The sequence below is a fragment of the Belonocnema kinseyi genome, chromosome 1 (assembly GCF_010883055.1).
Source record: "Belonocnema kinseyi isolate 2016_QV_RU_SX_M_011 chromosome 1, B_treatae_v1, whole genome shotgun sequence".
Classification (NCBI taxonomy): domain Eukaryota; kingdom Metazoa; phylum Arthropoda; class Insecta; order Hymenoptera; family Cynipidae; genus Belonocnema; species Belonocnema kinseyi.
In genome coordinates, this window is record NC_046657.1 from 175,854,193 (window position 1) to 175,862,527 (window position 8,335).

The 8,335-nt window shown below is 34.4% G+C and overlaps 2 protein-coding genes across 4 annotated transcripts in view; one reads left to right on the forward strand and one right to left on the reverse strand.

The window, feature by feature from the left end:
• LOC117176134 (protein HID1) overlaps positions 1-8,335 on the forward strand; it is a 124,426-nt gene that overhangs the window by 103,918 nt on the left and 12,173 nt on the right. The window lies entirely within an intron of this gene.
• The window catches only part of LOC117176152 (mitochondrial inner membrane protease ATP23 homolog), a 260,005-nt gene that overhangs the window by 29,340 nt on the left and 222,330 nt on the right, over positions 1-8,335 (reverse strand). The gene's annotated exons all lie outside the window — the stretch shown is intronic.

Below are 8,335 nucleotides of genomic sequence, written 5' to 3' on the forward strand. Positions count from 1 at the left end.
TTCAGCAACTTCTCTGATGGTAATTCGGCGATTTTTCAACACCATTTCTTCCACTGCTTGAACGTTTTCATCTGTTGTTGACGTGCTGGGACGTCCAGGGCTAAGTTCGCCTTCGACTTCCTTTTGGCCTTCTTGGAACAGCTTGTACCACTTATACACATTTTTCTTACTCAGAGTAGACTCACCGTATGCAACTGTCAACATTTGAAGAGATTTAGAGCACTGGATTCCATTTTTCACACAAAATTTAATGCAAAATCTTTGCTCCATTTTTTTCGAAAGAAGAAAATCACCGAGCACACCAAACCCTTCTAAAGTTTTGCGTCTCTGCTAGAAAGACAACACGAGCTGTATAGTCAAAACTGAACATATGATCGTGACGAGTGTAACAACACAAAAAAACAAAAAATTTAAAACTTGAATGTACGTAGCCCGCGAAAATTGAAAAGTCACCTTACTTTTTGAACACACCTCGTACATTCCCTAAAAATCAGTTTGTTTATGAATAATTGAACATATTCCCATAAATTAATGTAAAATATTAAGAAGTAGCAAAAAGTTCACACATAATTGGGTTTCTATTACATACTATTAAAAACGCATACTCAATTATAAATTCGATAATGACAAATTTGTAAGTATGAATAGTTTAAAAATTGTTAAGTGGACCTAAATAATTTATTAAATTACTATATGCAATGTTTCAATTTATTTGTGACCACTTTTTTATTATTATGAGTATTTGATTAATTATTTAGTATAATTAATGATAAAAAAATGTATTCGTGAACTATTGTCGGCAATTACTTACTTACTAAACGTCATTTAACAAGTAGAAAGATTTCGAATTAGCATTGCTAAATGCGAACTCAATGCGATTTTTTTTCACTGAGATAGAGCTTCTTTTTCCCAAGTGTCAGGGCTTATTGTACCGATATTAGTTCTGACTGTGATGCAGCCAGTTCTGATAGTGATGCCGATCTGTAAATAACTTTGTATTTGAAATTGTGTTGTATTCAATACGTTGAATTACGTTTACACGAATAGCTGTCATGATTATTCAATACTGTATCAAGGTAAAGATTTATAGGGAAGAATGTTCTATTTATCAACTTCCGTAACGTTTTTCACATTTATCACGGGGTTAAATCCGGCTTGAGTTTCGAAAGTCTTTCGTTGGGGCCTCAATTTTTTCAACTATTCGGTGAACACACCACCATAGGCTTCGTCTTCCGATGAGGGCATATTTAGTTCGCCGACGACAGAGCATGAGTGAGGTCTAAATTGTCTTTCGATGTACATAGGGGTCAAAATTCTCTAGTTTGGATTATTGTCCAATGGGCGACGCTGCTGAGATCACGTAGGCAGGCCTAGCAAGCTAAGTGAGTTTGCAGACTCGTAATTTTCCGGGAGTATGCCCCAGTACGTGGTAACATTCCTCTAACAAATACTTTTAAAATATGTGCGAACGTCTAAAATTATACATAATTACCACGCATATTTTTATTTTTGGGTCGCATTACACTCCGGCAAGAAAATATTGATACAAAGAGACTTCATTCTCTCGACGCAGGGTCAGAACCCCGCGTTCACTTGCGGTTCTGTTGAGTAGTGGCCTCGGACGTCAGTACGGTGGTGCCCTCCAGTTTTAGCGGGAAAAAACTCCCAGATTTGAATTGGCTATTCGTCGTTCGGTAGTATTTTTCGTCCTCCCTGTTGCTACGCATAGGTTTACGCCGATGGATAGGGTTCTAAAAGAAAGTATGAAAAGAAGAAGAGGCAAGGAATAAATAAAAGCGTTATAATAATTGCTACGAGTGTTTCCTGGTTATGCTTTCGGAGGTGACCCTTGCTCTAGCGTCTCAGGCGGGTTTTTTTTTAAATTCCGGGGTTGTTTCAGCAAAATGAAATTGTTTAGTGACGGTCATATCTACTACGTCACACATTTTTACCTAGTATTTAAAATCAATTATTCGAAAAAGCCCGTGTTAACAATTCTTAATTTCATAGGTTTTTTTTATAACTTTATCCGCCATATTGAATCCGCTTTTTTAGATTTTGACTTGGGATCCGAAATGAGCGATCCAAAAAGCCGCGTAATAGCAATGTTATCCCTGTTTCTGTCCAAAATCCATCCAAGCTCAACGAGGTAGAGACTTTTTGAAGAGAGCTATACAAGATCCCTGAAACACTGGAGCTGAAAGAAGATACTGACATCATCCGCTTCAAGAAGTTTTGCGACAGTCTTACAACATATGAAACGGAATGTTCATCAATCACTGCGGAAGAGGTGACAGAAGCGCTTAGGGGTGCGAAGAACGTTTCCGCTGCTGGACCAGATAATATTAAGATCTTCGGGTGGAAGAAGTTTACTTCTACGTACCAACATCTGGCCCGCATATGCACCTTATATTTAAAGTCGGATACGCCAATTCCGTGGTGGCTGTTGTTAGGGCGCACTATAGTCCTACCGAAAAAAGGCAAATTGTCCAGCCCAGAGAATTACAGGCCAATAACGTCTTTGAAAACACTGTATAAGTTTTTTACGGCTGTCCTAAACAACAGCATTTGTCGAATAGTTTCATAGCGAGATTGATGCCCCTTTGGAAAACTAGATTTACTATTTCATCTGGAAAATATCGAGTGATAACGAACAACGTCACCTCCCATAGGGGCGGTTTTCAGGACAAAACCATGAGCCCTCTTTTCTTGCATCACCCTTCTGCCTATATCTCTAGCACTACGAAATTCTTCTGGATACCTCTGTGGCGACACTAATTAACGCTAGCATAAGGTCACTCATGTATTTTATATGGTTGTCCTAAAGATATATGTTTCTAGTAAAAACAAACTTCAGAGCGCTTCAAATATCGTCAAGCATTACACATGAGAGATTGGTATGGACTTTGGATGGTGTAAGTGTGCCAAAAATCATCTTATGAAAGGAAAGATTATTGGCGTTCTCGAAGCCCCTGAGCTGATGGATATAATTGTTTTATACATCTTGAAACTGGAGAGATCTATACATACATGGGCGTGCTTCGAAGCCGCATCCAGGGCGCAACATCCGTGAAGGAACCTCTCTGTCGCAGAACCAAACATCTTGTTCGGAAGATTTGGTCTTCAAATCTGTCGGCGTTGAAAAATGTATCTGCGACTAACATGCCTGCCTTCTCAGTTCTACTCTACTCGTTTTGGGTGATTCAATGGACGAAAAACGAGCTTAAGGCTTAACGTCGGTTGGTGCAGCGACCAGACCACATTTAAGTAAGCAATAGTGCCAGACGTGCGAGCAAATCCTTTCCCGTGTGTTGGGAACACAGCAGTCTCACACAAGAGAATGCAATTGCCCCACGGGTCCAGAAATAGTTTTTCGCGGACAAATTAAGCTTCAGGTCTTAGTTGGGTTTTGTGATCGTGTAAACAGTTAAGTACACCAGAAATCAATAATATGCAATGCCTAAACACAAATGTAATGAAAGTAAATGGTTTAACAGACATTTTATTTCCATAAAAAATGTTTTAAACTAATAGACATACATCGAATTTTTACAAGATAAAATATTATTCAGGTGCAAACAATTTTTTACACAGTTACTGGGAATGAAATTATGATTTTTTTTAACCCGAAAGTTTTGCTCTAAGTCAAAAATGTTAATTTTCATAATAAATTGTATAAGCAATTGAGTGATACTCGTATATAAAAAATGACTTTTTTATCAAACTTGCTGCGGCTAATCTTATGCTGGAAATTATGTCAATAATCCTAATTGTTATCATTAAATGAAACACATAGACAATTGTTTATATCATTTGTTAAGAAACATTCAAATCACTAGATTACAATAAAACTTTTCTGTTATATAACACCATAAAGCAGGGTTCCAGCGTCCTTGAAAACCTGGAATTCTCTTTCAATCTTTTTTTAAACCTTGAAAACCTGGATTTATGGAATTTTTTACAAGAACCTTGAATTTCAATTTTTTGCTTTTGAAACAGTTATTTGCCTGAAATTCGAAGAGTAATTGAAATGTTTTGGTCTATTACCAAAGAAACATCACGTTTAGATTAAATCTTGACACTGCAAAGTTTTTTATTTACCAAGATATAATTGATCTTTTTTTAATTACAGAATAAATGAAGTGATTTCAACGCACTTTTTGTAGACTGTACCATTTATTTTATAGATTGTAATAAACATACTTTAATATTATACAGTTAAAGTTATTAAACAGTTGAAACAGATTATAGTTAACGTATACGTTTTTTGTGATATTTAACTTCAAAATTATACAAATTTCCATGTTTATTTAGTTTCACAATTAGAATGACCCATGTTCATACAATTGATATTTCCAGATTTCAAAAACGTACCAAATATTTATAAAGATTTCCAAATATTTCAAATATTTAAAAATATTTAAAAGTATTTTGGAAATTTCACAAATATTTCTCGGATCTGAAAGATTTAAAAAAGGCGTGCACACCAGATTTCACAGCAATTTCTTCAACCCCAAAAGTTTATTTTCACCATATGATTTTACAAAAAAAAATATGCATTTTTTACCAAAAAAATATGCATTTTCATCCACAAATAAAATAGTTTAATTATCAGTTTAATTAGTTAATTAGTTTAATTATCAGTCCCATAAATATTGTCGTTCCTTGTAATTCCGGATAAAACAAAAAATGAAGTCGAAAAGTCTCCACAAAATTGTGCGTCCAGTGCGTATTTTAGATACTACAGGGCATTCAAATTGTATGTAGGTGAACCCCTAATTGCAAGGGTTCCTGCGACCCCAAAAAGGAAATTCACCTACTATTGTAACTTTACCTTGCTTCGAACATTTAAAAAAAATTCCATTACGAATGTGTTTGTCTATTTAAATCGGGTTGGCTTGGGTTCGATTTTGCAAACAAATCATCGCAATTCAGTAAGCGTAAAACAAAAAACAAATAATCAATGCCTCCAAACTATGAACCCTGATTTATGTAGAATTAAATTAAACTAATTCTTCTGAAAGAAAGGAATTCTTTTCAGCGGTTAACTACTCGTGAATAAGGACTTAATCGTTTATGAATTCTGAAGAATTCTGTAGAAGTCTTTGAATTCAGTTTAAGCTTTTAAAACTTCTTGAAATTTTGTTAAAATCTTTAGAATTCACGTTGAATTGTTGTAAATTCCTTCAAGTTTTTCAAACAATGCTTAAACTTTTTCTGGTATCTACCCTTAAGCCTATACCTGCATCACTTTTACTACATTGAAATAGATAATACGCTCTCCCTATGAAATAAGGAAAACTGTCTGTGTCAACTGACTACCGGCGGGTCTTAAGTTTGTCTTTCTTTTCCCAAGGGATTCTACTCAAAACATAACATTTTTTCAACTGTTTCGAAATTCAGCAACTTCGGTAGACGAATGAACTGCTACTGGATTAGGATGCATACAATTTTTTTCTGCAGAATTCTATATAAATCTTTAAATTGGCTTCAAATCATTTGCATTCTTTTATAGGTTTCTTAAATTTCGTGAAATATTTAGAATGCACGTTAAGTTATAATAACATCATTAGAGTCTTTTCAATTCTGCAGAATTCTATCGCTTTCTTAGAATTAATTTTTAATCCTTTGCATTTTTTTTTATAGATCTTCAGGGTGGTGACTTGACCGGGCAACCGGGAAATTTCCGGGAATTTTATTGACCTGGTAAAAAACCGAGAAATGATGGTGAATTGAATTAAAAAACCTTGGTGCAGAAAATTTTTGACATGGAACGGAATTTTTTTAAAAGAGTTAAAACTAGGATTAAGAAAAAAGGAGTTAAAAAAATCTCTGATCCAAGCCAAAACTCATCACAATTTAGAGGTTACTTCTTGCGAAGTTTAAAAAAAGAAAGTACTTCAAGTAGTTTGTAGAATAGAAGTAGTATTTCGAAAAACAAATATTTCTACATTATAATTTTTTACATTCTCATCAGAGAAGGTATTAGATTTGTGTAAAATTTGACCCCCTCCCCAGTTTTTTTTTCAAATTGCCACGTTTTGAGATCCCCTGAATCCGAAAAACAGGTTTTTACGAATGTTTCTGTCTGTATGTATGGATGTCTGTCTTTCTGTGAACACGATAACTTTTGGCTTTTTTAGTAAATTTTTGTTGTTGAAAGTTTAACTTTTTCAGTTAAAGATATATTATTTTTGTTAAAACCTCATTTTTTGTTTGAAATTGAACTATTCTAGTTGAAGATTCACCATTTTAGTTGAAAATTCATCTGTCAAGATAAATATTAAAGAAATTTTGCATCTGGGGTGTTTTTGGATTGATTATTAGGATTCCGGAACCCTATTTGTAAAATTCAAAATGGCGCATCCAATATGGCGGACGAGTTTTCAAAAAATTAAAGGATTTACATGAAACTTGGTATTTGGGGTTGTTGGGATCCCTGATAACGAATCTAAAGTCAAATTTAAAAAATTCAAAATAGGGTATTCAACATAGTGGACAAATTTGTAAAAAGTTGTAGGATTTTCGTAGATTTTATCACTCAGGGATTTTTGTGGTAGCTGAATACGATATCGGAGCCAGATTTGCAAAATTTAAAATGACGGATCTCAGAGTAACAAGTTTTATTCTAATGTATTCAATACATCTTTCAAAAATGAATTGTTAGGTAAATTTAAGGAAAAATACAATGGGTATTTTCTTTATATTACTCTATTATGTGGCTTGAAAACTCGTCCGCCATTTGGAATTTTGCCAATCGGGCTCTGGATTCGTAATCACCCACCTCAAAAACCCCCAGATGCCAAGTTTCGTTGAAATCATTTAATTTTTTGGAAACTCGCCTGTCATATTGGATCGGTCATTTAAAAATTTTAAATCTGAATTATGATTCGTGATCAGTGACCCCGAAAACCACCTAAGGTGCATATATCCTTGAAATTAATTTGATAGAAAAATGTAGACGGCAAAGGGTTAACAAATATTCACATGATATACACAGTGCATTAAAAAAGTTCCGGGACTGATTTTTTTCTAAGCGTGCTTAAGGCGATACGGTTCAGTCTCTACATGGAATAATAACTTTGTCGCGATTTCGGGAATGGAAAGAAGAGCCGCAATTAAGTTTTGTTTTAAAATAGGCAAAAGTAATAAATAAAAGAGCTTGACTTCAATAATTATTATTTATTGGAAAACAAAAAGTATTTTGAACGGGTATAAGTGCACATAGCAGGACGTATAAAAGGGAACTGGACGCGTACAGGCGTCAGCGCCAAGCAAACATTACAAGAACAGGGCAGTAGCCAAATAAGGTATCTTAGTGCCTCTTAGCTCAGTACAGTACATATTGTAGGTAGCATTAAATAAGCACATAAATTATTCTTTATACTCCCTCTAAGTCAGTACCTATTAAAAAAAAAATTAAAATAAACTTACGTAATAAAACTCGTAATCAAGATCAAATTATAAGTGATTTTGCATCCCTAACAAAGAACGAATCTTTTGAGAAGAGACTATAGGTAGAGCTTTCGTGAACACGTCAGCTAATTGCTCTGTTGTAGGAACGTACTTAATATCTCTAACATTCATCTTATACTTTTCTCTCACAAAATGAAAAGAAACATCAGTGTGTTTCGAACGCTTGTGAAACACTGGATTTTTAATCAATTTGATGTCACTTTTATTATCAATACACAAAGTCGTCGCACTCATTTGCTTTTCACTTAATTCTAAGAGCAGATGCCTCAACCACACTATTTCTCTTGTTGCGTTGGATGCAGCCACATAATCAGCTTGAGTTGTCGATAGATAGACAGATTTCTGTCGTTCACATTTCCAAGTAATTGAACCTCCACACATCAGGAAAACATATCCATTCGTTGAACGTCTGGTTGTTGGATCATTGGCGTAATCATCATCTGAACCCTACCGAAAAGAATCTTTGAGTATGTACTAAAAATTCTTTAGGTCAAAGAATCTCAAAGAAATTCTCCGCAGGCACTCAGGTAGATATTTTTAAAGGTCCAGGAAGCTCGTTTAAATGGTCTGAAGGCTTTAAAGTATCCTTTCCGAAATTGAAATAAGAATACGATCATAAATAACGAGCAAAGAGGCTATCTCAATAGAGTAGCCGACACTCAAGGGTCCTTTGTTAAGTTTTCGGATTAAAATTTAGAAGTATATTTTTTTTAATTTCATAGTTAACAGCCTAAAACATAATAATTCGGAATCTATCGGTTTCGATGACTTCAGATATCTAACTTTTTTTTTTAATGCTTAAAATTGGAATTATTAGAACGTTTCTCGTAAATGGAATGAGATACGCCAAAAAAGACAA